Source organism: Pygocentrus nattereri, chromosome 29, assembly GCF_015220715.1.
Source record: "Pygocentrus nattereri isolate fPygNat1 chromosome 29, fPygNat1.pri, whole genome shotgun sequence".
NCBI classification, from domain to species: Eukaryota; Metazoa; Chordata; class Actinopteri; order Characiformes; family Serrasalmidae; genus Pygocentrus; species Pygocentrus nattereri.
The window spans coordinates 9,732,457-9,755,149 of NC_051239.1; the positions used below are offsets into that span (position 1 = coordinate 9,732,457).

General features: G+C 42.8%; 1 protein-coding gene across 1 annotated transcript in view; it reads right to left on the reverse strand.

Annotated features, from left to right (window-relative positions):
- The window catches only part of disp3 (dispatched RND transporter family member 3), a 100,046-nt gene extending 81,499 nt beyond the window's left edge, over positions 1–18,547 (reverse strand). The window contains exon 1 of the mRNA XM_017696339.2: positions 18,065–18,547. The gene's annotated coding sequence lies outside the window, so the exon portion shown is untranslated. The remainder of the gene's footprint in view (positions 1–18,064) is intronic.
- Positions 18,548–22,693: the final 4,146 nt, after the last annotated feature.

Below are 22,693 nucleotides of genomic sequence, written 5' to 3' on the forward strand. Positions count from 1 at the left end.
GTTTGCGCGGGCTTGCCATCACCCACAATGCTCATCATCAGCCACGACACCACTGCAATTATGAAGAAAACCGTTGCCTCCGTACTTGGGGGGCCAAATGTCAGCATTCGATTCAAATTAACTTAAAGTCATAGGCTACATTAAATAAAACCTTTAGATCCAGAAAAAGCCATTCTGCTGGTCTTGCTTTTTTTATGTATCTCCAGGGTTTGGATGTAACAGAATATAAGAATTGTGATTACAGAAATTAAGTGTCTGTATTTAGTGCTACTCAGTGTTACTGAGCTCTGCTAAAGCCTGAGTAGACTGATAAATCAATGAGATGATCAGTTATTAATCTCAGTGTTACTGAGCTCTGCTAAAGCCTGAGTAGACTGATAAATCAATGAGATGATCAGTTATTAATCTCAGTGTTACTGAGCTCTGCTAAAGCCTGAGTAAACTGATAAATCAATGAGATGATCAGTTATTAATCTCAGTGTTACTGAGCTCTGCTAAAGCCTGAGTAGACTGATAAATCAATGTGATGATCAGTTATTAATCTCAGTGTTACTGAGCTCTGCTAAAGCCTGAGTAGATTGATAAATCAATTTGATGAGCCAGTTACTCACTACACACTGTTAATTTAGAAGAACTCCTTTTGATGCTATAGAGGACACCTTTCAAAACATTTCATCTACAACACATTTTACCATCAACCTGAAGAACATTTCACAATTAAAGGAACCCTTTAAAAATGCAGTGGGTTCTTTGAGTGTTCATAGCTCTATATACAACTTTCTTTACTAAGGAATGGTTGAAGAACCAGCCTTTTTATGTGTGTAGAACTCCTCTGGGCAATATTTTGTAATGGCCCATAAGACATTTAGGACAGTATTCAGTAAAAATTTTTTACCCAACACTGTAGAGTGGGCCAAGGCTAAAACTTCTTATTTCCAGCTTGAGTTTGAATTAGAATACAGTAGAATGCAGTAATGAACAAACGCACGCATTAGACCCATTTTAATTACTGTATGTTGTATGTACAATCACAAACTAATCAGAGCCTTTGATGCCTTTAGTGCAGATATGATTTGCTGCCACTGTGTTTTCGTTAGCACTTGTAACAGCCTGATGAACATTATTTTAAATCGTCAGAAGTTTTATTTTGGCATGCTGCTAATTTTGGATTCATTTAGACTAGGAAATCTACTCACAATGCATGGTCCTTCTGAAAAGGAGAACCAACTGTGATTAGCTGAGTCTGCAGAGAATTTACAACAAAAAAGCAGCTGAAGGATAGATAAGGGTGAAGAGAACAATCAGCATTGCGTTAAAAGCTCTAATGTTTTTATAAATGAAATGTGGGTGTGGAAATTTGACGCATGAAGATAAGAACAAACCCATTTGGTTTTTTCTGTGAAACGCTAAGCTCATATTTGTCAATGTCCAACATGCCTGAAGTTCCTGCAGATGTTCACGCAAAAGGAACAGGAGTGATTCATATCCAGATGCATTAATGGAAATTTCACAGCAGTGAGCTCCTTTCAAGGCTTGAGGAACTGACAAATTGGGAATAAGTTGGGAATAAAAAGCTTCTGTTCCTCTGCTCAAAGCTTGCTTCTAAGGAGAAGGAAGCACTGCTGGCATGACAGCTAGTTTCACTGCATCTTGAAATAATTTGTATAATTTTAGCCTGAATACTACTTTTCATCTTATTTAAAGTCCTTGCATCTTTTTGGCTTCACAGCAAGTCACTATAAAGGTCTGGCGTACTAAGCTTTTGTGTGTCAGTTTCAGGCCCAAATCGGATGCAGTCTAACCCCATGACGTACTGAACGGGCACACAAGCCTAAACACACAAAATGCGCTTCTCTCCCTCATACATACAGAAGTGTGCAAAGGTTTGAACAACCCCAGTCAAATGAGGTGTTGTTGGCTGTCTATGTGAGAATAAGTGAACACATCATCTACAGAGCACACAGTTAAATATATTATTTCCTATGTCAATTTCTCTTTATTTGTAGAGTTATTTGTTGAGTTTTGACTTTAAAAAGATAAAACATAAAATATATAATGCACCATCATTTTTGCACAGCCCACATTGTATGTTTTGTTTTTAATTCAACAAAATAATATCAATTTTGCATTAAAATGAGTCTTAGAAAATCAACAAAATATGTCATTCGACCAGGGGTGCCCAAACTTTTGCATTCAATTATGCATTTGAGTAATGATTGTGTGAAATGTGCTGATTGCACAGGTAATGAGTGGAGAAACTGGAAGTGTCTTATTAATCTCAAGAAACACTGAGATTAATAACTGATCATCACAGTGGTTTATCAGTGTACTCAGGCTTTAGCATGAGGCTTTAGCATGAACTCCAGTGTAAAGAAGCTGTTAATTGAGGCCGTCTTTAGAGTGGGTGATTACATGTTGTGCTTCATTTGCTGACGTTTGAGATGCTAGTGTCTCTGCCTTGTTGTCAGCTTGTCTGAGTTCCTGCCTTTTGCTGCTAGTTAAGTAGTAGTTTAGGAGATGTTCATGTGGTGTTCTTAGGTTAAGTGTTTGCTTCCATCAAATCCAGTGATGCTTCTAAATATTCAAAGTCTTCATTCCATTTTCAAGACTTAATAAAAGTTTTTTTTATTTAAGTATTTCAGAGAAATAATGTTAAATAGGTTTAAGGAGGTTTAAGCTGCAGATAAGCTGTTTTCATGAGGGGGTATCCCTGGTGTTTAATCAAAACTGTGAAGATAAGGTCTATTGTGGCACAGCACAGGCTGGGTAGAGACATAGATCTGTTTACAACAATCAATCAAAAGTGTTATTAGCAACATGCAGAATTTTAGTGTTTTTGGTCCTTCTGTTAAGGTGGGAGACCCCTGATGTGAGGTACAGCTAATGTAAGTTAAGAAAGAACAGTGAAAAATTTAAATCTTCAGTTTTAAAGCAGGAAAACAAACTGCTGAAGCAATTGTTGGTTGATTATGGAAATCCAAGAATGGAAAGGCCACGTTTAAAGTATTTGAGTGTGAAAATGCACCCGAAACAGCCATTTAAGGACACAAGAAAAAGAACCAGTGGTTCCCTCATTAAAACCTGACCATTTTTCACCCCTGCTAACGTGAAAGTGCTGGTAAATATCAAACTCACTCAAGCTCACCTTTCATTCATGTACTCATAGATTTAATGTAATAAAAAAATCAACACCATTTAGTGGATTTAGAGGCTGAAGTTGGCCTCCTATTCTCATTTTCGTGTGCCACCTTAGAGCCTGAATGTAACTGCCACACAATTTAAGGTGGAACGGGAAAATTTGAATAAGAAGCTGCTGAAAAAAAAGCTGACTTCAAGAGTTGAAAGGCATGAAAAGGGATGAGGAGGTCGCTCTGTTTCCACTTCACAGGTGGGTTACATAAACTTATTTTTGCTGAACCAAGAGGTGAGTTTTGTTTTGTTTTGTTCCATTTGCTAATATTTGTGGTAGCAATTAGCTTCTCAGCAGCAATTGTAGCAACAGTTTGCTAACCCACTACCTAACTAACATTAGTAACATTACTTGCAGGGTCATTGTTTGCTGTAACATTACATTACGGCATTTGTCTGTACAATGTTTGTGAAGAGTTTTTCCAGCCAAGTGTTGACTTAGCACTGCACAGCCGATTTGGAGGTGGAGCTTTGGACGGAGCACTGAAAGAAGGGGTAAATGAGTCATTCTACAGAAACGTCCCCCTTTCTATCTATCCATAGGTGTCTCTGGTTTTACCAGTCCTCATTGGTGTTACACACAAGAAATGTAACACCAGTGACATTTTTAATGAACAAGACATTTTACAAATTGGCTGCTGCAGAGCATCAAACCACATGTTGTCAATCATGGAATATCCACTAAAATACATAATGTAATCCATTTGTGTTCTATTTTTTCACAATTGCCTAAGACTAAGTGGGTGAAACCAGTGACTTCAATTAAAAGCTTCATATGAAATCATGAGCTTACTGAGAATATTTCTGAAAACTGAATAGATACAGTGGACGTACCATGTGCTTTTTCAGTGGACTTACCTCAGTTAATAGGTAAAAGGAAACAAGTGATGTCATCAGTGTGATTCTTATTTCAAAATAAAAGATTTTTTTGTCATGCGGTAACACCAGTGACATGACTCCTGGGGATGACAGCTTTAATTATATATTTATAATATTTATTTGATATTTGTTTTCTTTATGTCGTTAAATGTATATATTCCATAGTCATGTATAGATTATTGTAGTTAAAATCGCAGAAAAACGTGTTTTTCCTTCAAAATATGGCCTCAGCCTTTACACATGACTAGCATTTCTGTGGTGCTCGGAATTCGAGATAATTGATTCAAAAACCAATATTGCTAAATTGAGGACTCAAGAAAGTGTAATTGTAATTGTCTGTTATCCTAAAATGTTTTGTGAGTGTAATATATCTGTAAATGCTAAGGACACAAATATGGATGTTTCTGTAGGATGACCCATTTATTTTGCTGTCATGTTCAAATATCAACATTCACCTGGATCGTACACTGCACCTTTAAAAGTTGGTTGTAGCTCTAATTTTGTTCTGTTCATCATTCTGGATCTGAAACTGTACAGAATCCAGCAGCCTGTGAGGTAGTTGGTGTTGACTGAAGTCAAGAATGACTCACAGCTAATTCAAACAATGATACATTTTCTGCTGCTACAAATTGGAAAAATAAGTGGCTGAAGTTCAAGTTCAATCGTTTTTATCTGTAGCCCTCACTGAACCGTACTGACTGCTGCAACTTCTGATATTCTCTAACACATCGCAGTAATTTCTCAAGTGTCTGGGTGTTGCAGCGGGTGATGTTAGCACGTTTGTTTAAGTGTGAAACTGTGTATACTGTATCACATGTCAGTGTAGCAGGATACATAACCTTCCCATCAGATGGCTGCTAAAAATAGACCAAGCCCCCCTCCTCGCCTTCTTCTTCTTCCCTCTCTCTATCTCTCTTTCCTATTTTTCCCTTGCTCCCAACACCCTCTCCACCACAGCTAATATGGATCACGCCTCCCCTCCTTCCTCGCCCCTCTCCACACATTCAATCTGGCATAAATTCACAGAGCGTGCGACGCCGCCGTTTAAAGGCGCATCCGTCTCAATGGGGACCTGTGAAGAAGTGCTGCTGGCAGTATGATGCACAACAGCAACCCATCCTGCTTCAGTCTAACTGTGGCACTCTAATTTTCTCAAACGGGAATGGGAGATGCATGGGCCTCTATTAGTCCAAATACGGTACAGAGGAGCAAGGCATTTATGTTATAGCCATTAAGTGAGACAATTAAGAGACTGCGACTTTAATGGAATAGCTTAGCAAAAAAAAAATTTTTTTCTAAAAATTTCCCCCAAATCCCAAGACATGTTTAGTGTGTGACACATAATTCTTTAGTTTAGCACTGGAACTACAGTGTAACAAGTAATAGAGCTTATACGGTACCGGTTAGTGTTGCACCAACACTACTGTATCGAATCGGTTGATACTTGCACTTAAACACAGTATCAGTATTGGTGATAAGCGATTTCTGACGCATGCATGTGCGACAGGAAACAGGACTTAACAACATGTCAGGGGTGAGGGATGACAAGCAGCAGTAAAAATGCTCATGGCAGAATGCCTTTAGCCTCAATTTAGCCTTTTGCCTGCTAGCTGAACCTATGCATCCAGCAGCCCTGCCTGCAGTGCACCTCCATCAGTCAGCTGTATCACTCAGCAGCGGGGTCTCTTCAACCAAACCAGAAAAAAAAAACACTGAATACCACTGATACTGACAGCATGAATGATGGTTGCCTTCTACGCTGTAGCCTGGGGTTCAATCCCCCACCCAGGTAACCACCCTACACTAAACCAGTAAGGGTCCTTGGGCAAGATTCCTAACACCACCTTGGTCTCCCTGTGTAAAATGATCAAGTTGTAAGTCGCTCTGGATAAGAGCGTCAGCCAAATGCTGGAAATTTACTGAACTGATGCTCATAGATGCTAAGTGTGATTTATTTGTGATGCAGAACATAAAAGATATTGTAATCATAAAAATATCAGGACTAAGTGAGTTAGGTTAGATAGAGTTAGTATCCGTATCGGTACGCAGTATCAGCTGATACTAAAGGATCGGGTATCAGTATCAGAAGGGAAAAAGTGTTATCACTGTATCTCTAGTACTAATTATCATTGTGAAAACTGTGCATCTAAACAATCTGTGGCAAGTTGTTAAGTAATCTCAAAGAGCAAACTTGCTTATGTGATTTCTGATACTACATGACGTACTGTAGAGGTGGGTGATATGGGAAACATACAATACTGCAATACTTCAAGATATTTTCAAGACATAAGATTTGTCATGATATGTATTTTTTCAGATATCTGATCGGTTGGAGCTGAGAAAAAAGAACTATTGGTGCTACCTTTACAAAATACTACCAAAACCTGTGAATACAATGATTATTTATTTAATATCTGGCATATTATGTTGCACTAAATCCAGTTAAACGGGAGTAATTCTGCTCTCTTTATAATGAAACAGAACAGACAGTTGGTCAGGGTTCTACAAGCACTGATGATATACATGACATGTTCAGAAAAGCATATTGTGTTGTGACATAATTTATCATGATAATGATACATATTGTCATGTTGCCAAGCACAAGTATTCATTATAGTTTAGCATGGACAAAAATTGGCTACTGCTGGTTTTCAATATTCAGACTTAGGCCTGGTCAAACCTTAATGAAACTTTAGTTGCTTGAAACCAACGTGAAACGAGGTTGCATAGAGTAAAGCAATTCACTTTAAATTTGTTTCTCACTAAGCCACAACAGTTGCAGCTTTGTAAGATATTCCTCTTCTGAGCCACTTATCTTCCAGGGTCACAAGGGGATACTGGCACCTATCCCAGCACACACTGGGCAGAAGGCAGGAAACACCCTGGTAAAGATAAACAAACACACACATTCACACCTAGGGGCAGTTTAATGTTGCCAGTTGGCCTGACTGCATGTCTTTGGACTGTGGGAAGAAACCCACACAGACATGGGGAGATTGTGCAAACTCCACACAGAGAGGACCCTGGTCGCCTGGCCGGGGAACTGAACCCAGGACCTTCTTGCTGTGAGACACTGTACCACCCATAGGATTTTTTTCCACAACTCCGAGGGTCAGTGTTATTCAGATCCATATGATCCCAAACACATTCAGTGATGTCGGGGTGGTCAGTCCATTGAACACCACATTGTTCTTTTTTTGTCCATCTCCTTTTCTCAGTAAGGGCTTCTTAACAGCTCATCCTCTCAGACCCATAGTGTTGACTCCTCACAGTGGAAGGATGGCTGTGGATTTTTTCAGATTTGAAGTAAAAGTAGAGCTTGATTTTCTCTTTTCACTCAAAGATGAATGTTTACTGTTTATCTGATGCGGACAGTTTTGGTGGTCTGCCAGGTCTAGGACAGATTCTGTGACCTCCAGTTTTGGAAACTCTTGTTTTTTACTTATTTTCCTATGATTTACCCATTTCTTTTCCAAACCATGTGATGTCAGATGATGTTATTTCAATCAACTATTTTTAATTGACTTTTTTCAATTTTAAGTGTCTTAGAATCCATCCATCCATCCATTATCTTCCGCTTCTCTGGGGTTCGGGTCGCGGGGGCAGCATCCTAAGCAATGAGGCCCAGACCTCCCTTTCCCCAGCCACTTCCACTAGCTCTCCAAGGGGGATTCTGAGGTGCTCCCAGGCCAGCTGGGCGATATAATCACGCCAGCATGTCCTGGGTCTTCCCTGGGGTCTCAGGTGGACTTGCCTGTGACACCTCCCGGGGGAGGCGTCCAGGAGGCATCCTAACCAGATGCCCGAACCACCTCAGCTGGCTCCTCTCGACGTGAAGAAGCAGCGGCTCTACTCCGAGTCCCTCCCGGATGACCGAACTTCTCACCATATCTCTAAGGGAGAGTCCAGACACCCTGCGGAGGAAACTCATTTCAGCCGCTTGTATTCGCAATCTTATTTTTTTCGGTCATTACCCAAAGCTCATGACCATAGGTGAGGGTGGGAACGTAGATCGACTGGTAAATCGAGAGCCTTGCCTTATGGCTCAGCTCTTTCTTTACCACAACAGACCGGTAAAGAGCCCGCATCACTGCTGACCCAGCACCAATCCGCCCGTCAATCTCCCACTCCCTTGTACCATTACTTGTGAACAAGACCCCGAGATACTTGAACTCCTCCACTTGAGGCAAGAGCCTATCCCTGACCCAGAGAGGGCTCTCCACCCTTTTCCGCCTGAGAACCATGGTCTCGGATTTAGAGGTACTGATTCTCATCCCGGCCGCTTCACACTCGGCTGCAAACCGATCCAGGGACAGCTGAAGTTCGCGGCCTGATGTCCCCAATAGAACCACATCATCTGCAAACAGCAGCGATGTGACCCTAAGGTCACCGTGTCTTAGAATGATGCTGCTTATTTGTTGGTAACTATGCATCTTATTCTTTTAAAGCTGAACATGGCTATTCTGTTATTTTGTCTACTCTTTAGATATTAATGTCATTTCTGAATGCTGTTGTTGCATTTTTCTATGTGAAGAACATGATTTAACATTTAAGCTTAAGCTTTCAAAATTTTTATTCAGTTTTTGTTACCAACTACTTTTTTGAACATGAAAATAGGAAAATTAGTCATATGACACATTTATTAGTCACATTTTATTGCTTACTGTGATTAAACAAAACGACAATAAGTAGCTTTCTGTCATGGCTCATGCGGTCTTCCCCGGTGTTGCGAACTCCATTTCCGATATAATATATGGGAGGATATGTGACTTTGGACTTCCCTGAAACATCGGAGTCCATATTGGACTCCATCTCCCAGGAGACAACAGGGGATCATGTGACCGGACGCGATCAGTCTCGAAGCTATCAGCATTCACAGTTGCTGGATTACTGAATGTTTTCACCTGTGTTCACATGTCATATGATCACCGTAGTGTAGTATAGGTCAAGTTGGCTTTAGATAGGTCAAGTTGCGAAGTATTGTTTCCCTGTAAACTTACTGAGCGTTCTCCTTTGTTACCTGAATCTATTTTTGACTTGTGCTAGTTTCTCTCAACTCTGATTTTTGCCTTGCCCCTTTTGGTTTTGTTTGCTGGGTTTTGGACTCATGTTTTGACCTCTTTTGCTTGTTTCAACTACTGTGAGTTTTGGATTGCCCTTTGAGTTCTGTTTGCCTTGTGAGATGATCACCTTTGTGATCATCAACATTCTTTCGGTTTTGACACATGCATTTACTTTGACAACAACCTCAACTAAGGTAATTAAACCCATTTTCACTTTAATCCACTCTTGTCTGGAACTTGCTGAATCCTCACATAATACTTCACCAAGCATGCAGGTGGCGGATTCTGAAGTCTTCCAGAAGGCCTTTTCTGAGCAAGGGCAGCTCTTAGGTCGGCACTGGCAGGTACTAACCAGAGTTACACAGTCATTGGACTCCCTCACCCAACAACAAGCGTACCAACAAGCACAGTTAGCCCAACTCGTGGCTAGTGTGAGGGGACTGACTGGGCAACTTCAAGTTATGAACCTCACAGAACATCCAACCACTTCAGGAGCCAAATCAGGCTTCCATGGTATATCTGGTTAGTAAACCTGATAAGTTCTCTGGGGATCGTGATAAATGTAGAGGGTTTCTGCTGCAATGCTCAGTATACTACGACAGCTCACCTGCCAGTTCTGATCCCGCTAAGATTTCACTTATTGTGCCTAGACTAGCCAATCGAGCCTTGGAATTGGCTACTGCTAGTTGGGAAAAGTGAGGAAAATGGGAAAATGACAGTGAGACCTGGAGGGGTGTGATTGGGAGGAATGGCCTCTCTGATCTGAACCCGAGTGGTGTTCAGTTTTTGGACTTCTGCGCAAACCACAGTTTGTCCATCACGAACACCATGTTTGAACAAAGGATGTCCATAAGTGCACATGGCACCAGGACACCCTAGGCCGCAGTTCAATGATTGACTTTGTAGTCGTGTCATCGGACTTGCGGCCATGTGTTTTGGACACTCGGGTAAAGAGAGGAGCTGAGCTGTCAACTGATCACCACCTGGTGGTGAGTTGGATCAGGTGGTGGGGGAAGATGCCGGTCAGACCAGGCAAGCCCAAACGTATAGTGAGGGTTTGCTGGGAACATCTAGCAGAAGAACCTGTCAGATTGATCTTCAACTCACACCTCCGTCAGAACTTTGACCAGATATCGGGGGAGGTGGGGGACATTGACTCAGAATGGGCCATGTTCCGTTCCTCCATTGCTGAAGCGGCTGACTGTAGCTGTGGCCGTAAGGTAGTTGGTGCCTGTCGGGGTGGTAATCTTCGAACCCGGTGGTGGACACCCCAGGTGAGAGATGCCGTCAAGCTGAAGAAGGAGTCCTACCGGGCATGGTTGGCCTGTGGGACACCAGAGGCAGCTGGCAGGTATCGACAGGCCAAGCGATCTGCGGCTTCAGTTGTCGCCAAGGCAAAAACCTGTGTATGGGAGGAGTTTGGTGAGGCCTTGGAAAGTGACTTTAAGTCGGCTCCGAAAAGATTCTGGCAAACCGTCAGGCGACTCAGAAGGTGAAAGCAGTGTGCCACTAGCACTGTATATAGTGGAGATGGTGTGCTGCTGACTTCGACTGAAGACGGCATTGGGCGGTGGAAGGAATACTTTGAGGACCTTCTCAATCCCACCGACATGTTCTCCAGTGAGGAGGCTGAGTCTGGGGACATGGGAATAGGCTTGTCCATTACTGAGGCCGAAGTCGCTAAGGTAGTTAAGAAGCTCCTTGGTGGCAAAGCTCCAGGGGTGGATGAGATCCGCCCTGAGTTCCTCAAGGCTCTGGATGTTGTGGGGCTGTCTTGGCTGACACGCCTTTTCAACATTGCATGGACATCGGGGGCGGTGCCACTGGATTGGCAGACTGGGGTGGTGGTGCCTCTTTTTAAAAAAGGGGACCAGAGGGTGTGTTCCAACTACAGGGGAATCACACTCCTCAGCCTCCCTGGCAAGGTCTATGCAGGGGTACTGGAGAAGAGAGTCCGGCTTATAGTCGAACCTCGGATCCAGGAGGAACAGTGCAGGTTCTGCCCTGGTCGTGGAACACTGGACCAACTCTTCACCCTCTCCAGGATTCTGGAGGGTTCATGGGAGTTTGCCCAACCAGTCCACATGTGCTTTGTGGATCTGGAGAAGGCATTCGACTGTGTTCCCCGGGGTATTCTGTGGGAGGTGCTTCGGGAGTACGGGGTACATGGCTATTTGCTACGAGCCATTCAGGCCCTGTACAAACAAAGCTGGAGTTTGGTTCACATAGCCAGCAGTAAGTCAGACTCGTTCCCAGTGAGAGTTGGACTCCATCAGGGCTGCCCTTTGTCACCGATTCTATTCATAATTTTTATGGATAGAATTTCTAGGCGCAGTCAAGGGATGGAGGGTGTCCGGTTTGGTGACCTCAGGGTCACATCGCTGCTGTTTGCAGATGATGTGGTCCTATTGGGGACATCAGGCCGCGAAGTTCAGCTTTCGCTGGATCGGTTTGCAGCCGAGTGTGAAGCGGCTGGGATGAGAATCAGTACCTCTAAATCCGAGACCATGGTTCTCAGGCGGAAAAGGGTGGAGAGCCCTCTCTGGGTCGGGGATAGGCTCTTGCCTCAAGTGGAGGAGTTCAAGTATCTCGGGGTCTTGTTCATGAGTGATGGTACAAGGGAGCGGGAGATTGACAGGCGGATTGGTGCTGGGTCAGCAGTGATGCGGGCTCTTTACCGGTCTGTTGTGGTAAAGAAAGAGCTGAGCCATAAGGCAAGGCTCTCGATTTACCGGTCGATCTACGTTCCCACCCTCACCTATGGTCATGAGCTTTGGGTAATGACCGAAAGAATAAGATCGCGAATACAAGCGGCCGAAATGAGTTTCCTCCGCAGGGTGTCTGGACTCTCCCTTAGAGATAGGGTGAGAAGTTCAGTCATCCGGGAGGGACTCAGAGTAGAGCCGCTGCTTCTTCACGTCGAGAGGAGCCAGCTGAGGTGGTTCGGGCATCTGGTTAGGATGCCTCCTGGACGCCTCCCTCGGGAGGTGTCACAGGTGAGTCCACCTGGGAGGAGACCCCGGGGAAGACCCAGGACATGCTGGCGCAACTATATCGCCCAGCTGGCCTGGGAGCGCCTCGGAATCCCCCTTGGAGAGCTGGTGGAAGTGGCTGGGGAAAGGGAGGTCTGGGCTTCATTGCTTAGGATGCTGCCCCCGCGACCCGAACCCCGGAGAAGCGGAAGATAATGGATGGATGGATGGATGGATGGATGGATAGTTGGGAAAAGATCAACTGTCTCTCATATGGTCAGTTCATAAAAGAATTTAAGATGGTATTTGATCATTCTTACGAAGGAAAGATCAGTGGGGAAATTCTGTCGAACTTACGTCAAGGTAATTGATCTGTAGTGGAGGAGTTCCGTTGCTAGCTGCCAATAGCGGACAGAATGAGGCTGCCCTTTTGGTTACATTCAGGCAAGGAAGAGATACTATCTGAATTAGCCAGTAGAAACGATGATTTATCTCTAGACCAGCTTATATCATTGCCAGTTAAGATTGACCACCTCACCAGTCATCGTCATAGGACCAAGAATCCCACTCCTACCAGAAGACAAGTACGTCAAAGCTACACCGTCACCTCCTGAATTTCCTGAACCCACGCATTCATTGAGGGGAGTAGCCATAAATTAAAGCCCAAATAAATGGGGCCATTCCAGGTTGTCAAAAGAATAAGACTTGCCTCCATGTTTCCAGGTTTCTCGTTTGTTTCATGTATCTCAAATCTGTAATTTCAGGACCCTTGGACCTTTGTGATCATCAATGTTCTTTTGGTGTAGACCCACACATGTACCTTGACAACAACCTCGACTTAATTAAACTCATTTTCGCTTTAATCTGCTCTCGTCTGGAACTTGCTAAATCCTCACAGTTTCTAAATTTTATTCTGAATGAGATCTGTGCAACAACGCAATGAGCCACAAAGCAAGCCTCATGCATATCTTTATAGGGATAGAAAATCACTGAAATTAATAAAATAGTTTTCTTTTGCCAACAACAATTTTCACATAACACAACTTCACTGGTGGCAAATTTAAACTAGTGGCTTCCTGTTTCTTGGGTCTGATACTGGGCTGGGATGTTTATGTGGTTAGCTAGCTAGTTAGTGTTAACCTCACAGCTGCTCACAGTCTATGAAGCTAGGTTATTTAAGCTAGCTATTTTAACCACTCTTCACATAGACAATTATATAAAGTGTGGCTAAATAACATCACAAATGGTTTTATGTAGCTAGAAGGATTCATTATATGAACATATTAGCTACTCATGCTAATTTGAGAAACAGTCAAATGCGTTGCATGTTACTTTCATTATTTTGGAATTATTTTGTGTAACTGTGACATACAGCTACATACAGAAGATAGCAGGCCACTGTTGGCAAAGCTGGCAACCCACTGCCTATTTGCTAAGCATTTTCCAGGTCATTCATTGGTGGTTAAGCACAGAATAAGAGAAAATGCCACTTTTCATCCCTCATTATCCAACCGCAGTCCAATTGATGTATTTTTCCTTTGTTTCATTCTTTTGTTACCCTTTGTAAATTAGCTGATAATTTTTCTTTTGCAGTGTTAGCAACAACATGTTCAACAATATCATGTTAGATCCTGCAGTTGTTCATTTTTTTCTCACTTGCTTATTTTCCTAAATTAAAGGCCACATGCATTTAAAATCTGTGTGAGGAGATTAAAAGTGTAGTTAGGCCTTGTAGGATAATAGTCTAGGTGGTCCGAGGGTGAACCAGCAGTGGCATCCAGTCAGCGGGATGCTGTCCTTATCAAGCCAGCAAGCTATGTTTACAATCTGGGTAGTTGCCTGAAACTTTTAGCATGTAAAGCCAGCCTTAATTCTACCCATTTTATACCTTTTGTCAACTGTTTGTCATATAGTCACAGAAAACCACTTCCACAAGTACATTCAAAAATCTTCATATATTTGTTTCAATTACACTGATAAGCTGTATAAACTCATGAGTACTCATGCACAGACCACCTGAAAACTACACTATCCATATAATGCTACGTTTTCCAGTACTATCCCACCTGAAGAGCTCTGGGAGCGTGTAGCATAGGGATGTGCTGTGAAATGTCACCATGCATCAAGTATGTAGCATTAGCACTATTTAACTCCTTAACTTTGCACTCCGTTCCGCAAAAACAGAACAAAGAAATCTACAGGTAGTTGGTCAGTTGCTACCAATTTCCTGATGCAAATAGTTGCAAACTGTAGGTTGCATTTGGCAGCGCGCAGACTGCAGGTCGCCATAGCAATGCAGATAACAGTCTCGCCTAGGTAGTAGCTAACGAAAACGCAAAGAGAAAGATTTTAGACGATTGGACTTATTTGCATTTATAATCACTCCAGATGGTTTCCTGATACATTTAATATGCAACAAGAAACTGACAAACACTAAAAAGTCACAAAGTTGAAGTCAGCTTTGAAGTCAGTTTGCCAGTTTCTCGTTTAACGGAAAAATGGGAACAGGAAAATTCGAGCAAGAGGCTGGAGACTGAGAAGCGACCTTGTAAAAAATCAAACATTGAGAGACATTTTATGAGAAAATGTTCTGGCCACAGATGTGAGAAAAGCACGGTACATTAGCAAGAACTGAAACATATTTACAGCCATGATGGTAAAATAGACATAAAATGTTGTGGCTCCCAAGGTGGTTTGATAAAATGGCTCTTAATATTTGGGATGCTGACCCTCGACCTACACCGAGTCTGTGTTGTGAATTCCAGCCAATTCACCGTCTTTGGTTGTCCTGTGTGTCCTGTGTACCAATTGTGCTCAGCAAAGAAGCTTCTGGTTATCCTACACGGGTGCCTGTTCTTTTGAGAACACAGGAAGGTTCAATTTGTTTTCACAGTTCTTAGCAAGTCATACTGTATTCTAAGTGGAAAAACAAGTGTGATTTTACACCAAACTATTCCTTTACCAAACTGACAGAGTTTGAGGCAGTTGTGTGATGATTTAGGCCTGTGAACTGTTAACATAGCCTTCCATTACTTGTTTACTACATTTCTCTCTTAGCTCAGTCAAAGCTAAAAAAGCTAATTTGGTCTTGGCTGATTGAATACATCTGAGGTAAGTGGGGAAAATGTGTAGATTTGACTTTATTCTGAACTGCTGCTTTAGGGTTTTGGCTAAGTGATGCAGGCTTAGTGCTGGAGATGGGCTCCCCACAGTGCCACTGTGGCTGCTGTGAAATGCAGGTGCAGGCTGGGGGGAGAGGGGGAGGAAATCGATGTAGAAAGCAGCAGAGCACCGTGCCTTAGCTTTGCTTATGGATTCTGTCCACCATAGGGGGGCAGGGGGTATTAAAGCTCGCAGCAACATAACCCTCAAGTGAGAAGAATGGATTTGTAAGTTCAGTGCATGTGGTGTCTGTAGTGCATATATGTGTGTTTGTTAAAGAATCTGGTTGTGTAGCATTTGAAAGCACATTTTACATGTGTCCACATGCAGGCCTCTAAATGTGCCTCTAAACGTGTATGTTTATGTAGATCTGCATAAGATCTGCATGCGCTTCTACACTCATGTGCATACCTACACTGTATGAGCATAAATTGTCTATTTTATCAGGTCTACTTACCATGTAGGTGCACTTTGTAGTTCTACAGTTACACATGGTAATCTTTTAAATTCTGTGCATCATTTGTAGTTCATTCATCAGCGGTCAGGCCCCCCACAGGACCACCACTGAACATGTATTATTTAGCACTGCAGTGACACTGACATTGTTCATGTAGCAAAAGACCCAGAGACCATATAAATATATGTTGGAACAAAACCTTGTATCTCCATTTTTCTAATTTTTCAGGTTTGACCTAATTTAAAAGCACCTATTGCTTTACATTGTACAATGAAATTTACATTGTATGTAAATTTCAGAATGAATGGACCAAAAGAAATGGCTTAAAATTACTTGGGAAAAAATCTGGTTACATTGACTAACATTAGAAGTAAAATACGTGTTTTCCTTCTCCTGTAAAGTTACCATTTTGTAGATATAAGGTTTTGTTCTGACAACAGTGACACTATATATATATATATATATATATACCATCTCCAAAAATTTGGGACATTTTGTAAAATGCCGTAAAAAAAAGACTTTTAATGGTCAACAACATGGTTGTATTTTGTAACAAAAAAAAAAAACAGAAAAAACTTGATGGGCAAAATAAGGGTGAAATATTTTTTATAGAATATTCAATTACACCATTTTAAAACATTCCACAACAAGCAGGTGAACTGGTAACAGGTGAGGGTATCATTGGGTGTAAAAGGAGCATCCAGTCACAGTCTTTGGAAGCAAATATGGGTTGAATGAGTAGAGACCTCAGTCTATGTAGGTCAAGGCCTGAAACCACTGTTGAATGTGTGTGACCTTTGAGCCCTCAGACAGTACTGCATTAAAAAAGTACAGCCACATGGGCTCAGGGATACTTCTGTAAACCGTTGTCACTTGACACCGTCCACTGCTGCATCAAGAAATGCAACTTGAAACTATTATTCAAGAAAGTCAGTTCTCTGAAGAAACGCAGACAAGTTCTCTTGGGCCAAGCTCATCTCAGATAGTCTGAGATTCTCCATACCAAAGACAAAAGGGATCAACCAGACGTTTTTCAGTGAAAGCTGCAAAAGCCAACATCTGTCATGGTAAGGGGGTGCATCATATCTGCATATCTGTGACAGTACTGTTGATGGAGAGGCACACATTAGGATATTATATGCTGCCATTGAGACAATGTCTTTTCCCAGAAAGTCCATAGTTATTTTAGCAAAACAATGCCAGATCTCATTCTGCACGTGCAACAAAAGCATGGCTTTATAGGTACAGAGTGTGTGTTTGACAGTGTTTTTGCAGTCAAGATTTGCCTGCTATTGAAAATGACACACCATGAAGAGAAGAATCAGACAAAGATAACCACAGACTGTGGAGCAGCTGAAGTGTTTATCAAGCAAGAATGGGCAAAACTTCCACTGGCAAACAATCATCCTCAGTTCCCAAACAATTAAGAAGTGTAATTCAAAGGAAGGACAGTGTAACAGTGGTAAACATGCATTTTGTCTGATTGTTCTGTAAAGCTGCTTAGTGACGATGTCTGTGGTAAAATCAGTAGAATTTTGCCACTGCCTCTGGAATAATGGAAGCTGCCACTGGAATACTTACAGCTGTCACTAACTGCTCAGCAGCTAGCCAGCCAGTGGCAGCTGCCACTTTAAGCTGTCCCTGGCTGACTGGCTGCTGCCACTGTAAGACTTGACAGCTGCCACTAACTTTCTTGCTTGTGGATTATTTTATTACATCCTCAGAAATATCACCTGAAAATGGAACATGTACTTGGCTGTAATGGTTTTAACTGGACATGACATAAATAACAGGGTACACAGAATTGCATAAGTGGACCTAATTAAGTGGACACATCATAGACATAAAAGCTTAAAACACCTGGTATATTACAGAGAAATGCTTAACTCAAAGATAAGGCTGTGAAGAACTGAGAATGGCTAAATGGATATCTATGGATGATGTGTGTGTGTGTGTGTGTGTGTGTGTGTGTGTGTGTGTGTGTGTGTGAGAGAGAGAGAGAGAGACGCTGAGGTGGATCTGAAATCACCTTGGTAATCCAGGTGGGAGCTGGGTGCTTTTCCTTTCATCTCTCTCTCTCTCTCTCTCCCTCTCTCTCTCCCTCTCTCTCTCTCTCTCTCTCTCTCTCTCTCTATCACACACACACACACACACACACGCGCACACACACACACGCGCATACACACACACACTTCATATCCCCCAACACACACGCACGCCCCCCTCTTTATCTTTTCCACTGGTTTTAAACTGCAGCACTCACTCAGGGGAAGCGCTGGAGCTGCTGAAGTTTCAGAGGAAGACAAGAATGGACAGAGTGGGATGAATGGAGCTCCTCTTACCTGAGCTGGACGAGTTCCTCCACTCTGAAGAAAACGTCTCGCAAAACCTTTCCAAGCAGAGCAGCTGGGAAAAATCTGTTTTATTTTTCTTTCTTTTGTCTTTCTTTTGCTGACCTCAGCTTCTCCTGCGGAAACAGTGCAAAGTACCTGACACTTTTAAACCGTCACAGCTCGCGCAGCTCTCAATCTGCAGACCCCCTCACTCTCAGTCTCTCCTTCTTCTCCTCTTTTCTCCCCCTGCAGTTTCTCTCTTTTGTTTCTCCCTCACTTTCCCCTCCTGCGCTGTGTTCGGTTGTCCAGGCGACAGCTTCTCTTCAGCGAGAAAGAGCGGTTTCTGTCGCTCTGTCTCTCTCCCCCCCCTCTCTCTCTCTCTCGCCTGCTCTCTCTGCTTCTCTATCACGCTCTCTCGCTCGCTGCTTTGTTCAAGCTCCAATCCAGGCAGGTTCACCACAACCCAGGGGGAGTGGACAGGGATGCAAATTTACAACTGGAGGAGATTGCCGGCATTTTGCTGACCGCAGTGAAGGTCAGTGGGGTCTGAAAAAGAGGCTTAACTCACCATTTTGGTTATTTGAATGCAAAACTGTGACCAACATCAAGCTTTGTGCAAAAAAATACTACAGGCTCCCCCTCATGATCATCATGGTTTAGTCGAAAGAAAGAGAGAGAGAGAGAGAGAGAGAGAGAGATAAGAGAGAGAGACAGAGAGAGATAAGAGAGAGGGGGGATATGGGAAAGAAAGAGAAAAGGGAAAGGTGAGAAAAACAGACAGAAAGGAAAGGGGGAGAAAGAGAAAGGGGGGAAGAGCGAGAGAGAACGAGAGAAGGGAAAGGGGAGGAGAGAGAGAGAGAGAGAGAGAGAGAGAGAGAGAGACAGAGAGGATATGGGAAAGAGGAAAGGGGAGAAAAACAGAAAGAAAAGAGGAAAGAGCAAGAGAGAACAAGAGGGGAAGGCAAAGAGAATATGGGAAAGAAAGAGGAATGGAGAGAAAAAGACAAGAGAGGAAGGCAAAGGGGAGAGAGAAGAAATGTGGAGAAAAAATTAAGAAAGGAATGGGAGAAAGAAATGAAAGGGGAGAGAAAAAAGAAAGCATATGGGAGAGGAAGAGTGAGAGAGGAAAGGGGAAAAGAAAGGAAAGTGGGAGAGAAAAAGGGAGAGGGGGAGAAAGAAAGCAAGGGTAGAGAGAGAGGAAAGGGGAGAAAGAAAAGAAAAAGAAGGGAAAGAGGAAAGAAAAAGAAAGGAGAGAGAGAAGGGAAAGAGGAAAGCAGTAAAGAGAAGAGATAAGAGAAAAAAGGGTGGGTGGAAAGAGAAAGGTTGAGAGAAAAAGAGGAGAGAAAAGAAGTGAGAGAAAAATAAAGCAGAAGAAAGAGAAAGGAAAAGGAAATAAAGCAGAGAGAAAAGGAGAGAGGGAAGCAAGAAAGACGAGAGAGATGAATGAAGGGGAGAGAGATAGACAGAAGGAAAGAAAAAACAAGAAAAAGAGGGAGACAGGAAGAAAGGGAGAGAGGGAAAGAAAAACAGAGAAGAATGAGAGAGAAGGTAGAGAGAGTGAAAGAAGATAGAGGGAGAGAGAGAAGGTAAGAGAGAGAAGGTAAAGAGAGAATGTAAAGAGAGAGAAGGTAGAGAGAGAATGTAAAGAGAGGGGGAGAGAGAAAGTAAAGAGAAAGAGAGAAGGTAAAGAGAGGAAGAGAGAGAGAAAGAAAGTAAAGAGGGAGACTGAGAGAATGTAAAGAGGGAGAGAGAGAGAAAAAGGTAAAGAGGGAGAGAGAGAAAGAGAAAATTTAGAGAGAGAGAAGGTGAAAAGAGGGAGAGAGAAAAGGTAAAGAGAGGGAGAGAGAGAACAGGTAAAGAGAGAGAGGAAAGGTAAAAACAGGGAGAAAGAAAAAGGTAAAGAGGGAGAGAGAGAAAGCGAGAGAGAAGGTGAAGAGAGAGAGAAGGTGAAGAGAGGAGGAGAGAGACAAAAGGTAAAGAGAGGGAGAGAGGGTCAAGAGGGAGAGAGAAAAGGTAATGAGAGAGGGACAGAGAAAAGGTAAGAGAAAGAGACAGAGAAAAGGTACAACCCCAATTCCAATGAAGTTGGGACGTTGTGTAAAACATAAATAAAAACAGAATACGATGATTTGCAAATCCTTTTCACACTATATTCAATTGAATATACAAAGACAAGATATTTAATGTTCAAACTTTGTTTTTTGCAAATATTCACTCATTTTGAATTTGATGCCTGCAACATGTTCCAAAGAAGTTGGGACAGGGGCATGTTTACCACTGTGTTACATCACCTTTCCTTTTAACGACACTCAATAAACGTTTGGGAACTGAGGACACTAATTGTTGAAGCTTTGTAGGTGGAATTCTTTCCCATTCTTGCTTGACATACAACTTCAGTTGCTCAACAGTCCGGGGTCTCTGTTGTCATATTTATGCTTCATAATGCGCCACACATTTTCAATGGGAGACAGGTCTGGACTGCAGGCAGGCCAGTATTTTGCCCGCACTCTTTTACTACGAAGCCACGCTGTTGTAACACGTGCAGAATGTGGCTTGGCATTGTCTTGATGAAATAAGCAGGACGTCCCTGAAAAAGACGTTGCTTGGATGGCAGCAGATGTTGCTCCAAAACCTGTATGTACCTTTCAGCATTAATGGTGCTTTCACAGATGTGCAAGTTACCCATGCCATGGGCACTAACACACCCCCACACCATCAGAGATGCTGGCTTTTGAACTGATAACAATCGCTGATAACAATCCGGACAGTCCTTTTCCTCTTTGGCCCGGAGGACACGACGTCCATGATTTCCAAAAATAATCTGAAATGTGGACTCGTCAGACCACAGGACACTTTTCCACTCTGCGTCAGTCCATCTCAGATGAGCTCGGGCCCAGAGAAGCCGGCGGCGTTTCTGGGTGTTGTTGATATGTGGCTTTTGCTTTGCATGGCAGAGTTTTAACTTGCACTTGTAGATGGAGCGACGAACTGTGTTCACTGACAGTGGTTTTCTGAAGTGTTCCTGAGCCCATGTGGGAATATCCGTTACAGAATGATGTGGGTTTTTAATGCAGCGCTGCCTGAGGGATCGAAGGTCACGGGCATTCAATGTTGGTTTTCTGCCTTGCTGCTTACTTGCAGAGATTCCTCCAGATTCTCTAAATCTTTTGATGATATTATGGACTGTAGATGATTAAACCCCTAAATTCCTTGCAATTGCACGTTGAGAAACATTCTTCTTAAACTGTTGGACTATTTGCTCACGCAGTTGTTCACAAAGTGGTGAAGCTCGCCCGTCCTTGCTTGTGAACGACTGAGCCTTTCAGGGATGCTCCCTTTATACCCAATCATGACACTCACCTGTTTCCAATGAACCTTCCAATGAAGAAAAGTTAATGAGAGAGGGAGAGTGGGAGAAAAGGTAAAGGGAGAGAAAAGGTAAAGGGAGAGGGAGAGAAAAGGTAAGAGAGGGAGAGCGGGAGAAAAGGTAAAGGGAGAGAAAAGGTAAGAGAGGGAGAGCGGGAGAAAAGGTAAAGGGAGAGAAAAGGCAAAGGGAGAGGGAGAGAAAAGGTAAGAGAGAGGGAGAGAGAAAAGGTAAAGAGGGAGAGAGAGAGAAAAGGTAAAGAGGGACAGAGAGAGAGAAAAGGTGAAGAGAGAGGGAGAGAGAAAAGGTAAAGAGGGAGAGAGAGAGAAAAGGTGAAGAGAGAGGGAGAGAAAAAGTAAAGAGGGAGAGAGAGAAAAGGTAAAGAGAGAGGGAGAGAGAAAAGGTGAGAGAGAAGGAGAGAGAAAAGATAAGAGAAGGAGAGAGAGAGAAAAGGTAAAGAGAGGGAGAGAGAAAAGAAAGGAGAGAGAAAAGGTAAGAGAAGGAGAGAGAGAAAAGGTAAGAGAAGGAGAGAGAGAAAAGGTAAGAGAAGGAGAGAGAGAAAAGGTAAGAGAAGGAGAGAGTAAAGCTAAGAGAAGGAGAGAGAGAAAAGGTAAGAGGAGAGAGAGAAAAGGTAAGAGAAGGAGAGAGAGAAGGTAGAGAGAGAGTTTGGTGGTGAGTGGAGCTGAACTGGAGGAGACTATGTTGTTGGTCACTATAAAGAAGAAAGAGTGTGGATTGGTGAAAGCGAGTCGAGCTGGACTGAGCGTTTAATCCTGACCTGCTCATTCAGGGCGTTACTGTGTCAGCAGGATTAACTAAACACACTTCATTACTATTAGATTATAACAGTCACATGCAACTGGGCCTCAGCAATTTCAGCAGGATTCAGAACTCCATTAGTTTACTAGCAGTACTACTGTTTTCCTTTAGGACACACACACACACACACACACAGAATCCATCATGATGCTAAATGGCAGTATCTCAGAGAAGGCTGACATTTAGATCCCTGCTGGCTTTTTCAATTAAAGAGACTGACATTGTGGGGGGGTGGGGGGTGGGGGGGTGCAGAAGCTGTAAGGCACAAACACAGAAACATACACACACACACCACGTGCACATACATACACCCACGCACGAGCCTCCACAAAAGTACCCAACAGACTTAAGCCCCCCTAATAGCCTGATAACTTACATTTAACCTTGGAATTAAGTGACTAATGACGTTTTCAGGCGTTCCTCTGCTAAAGCTCTATGAGTATAACTGTTTACGT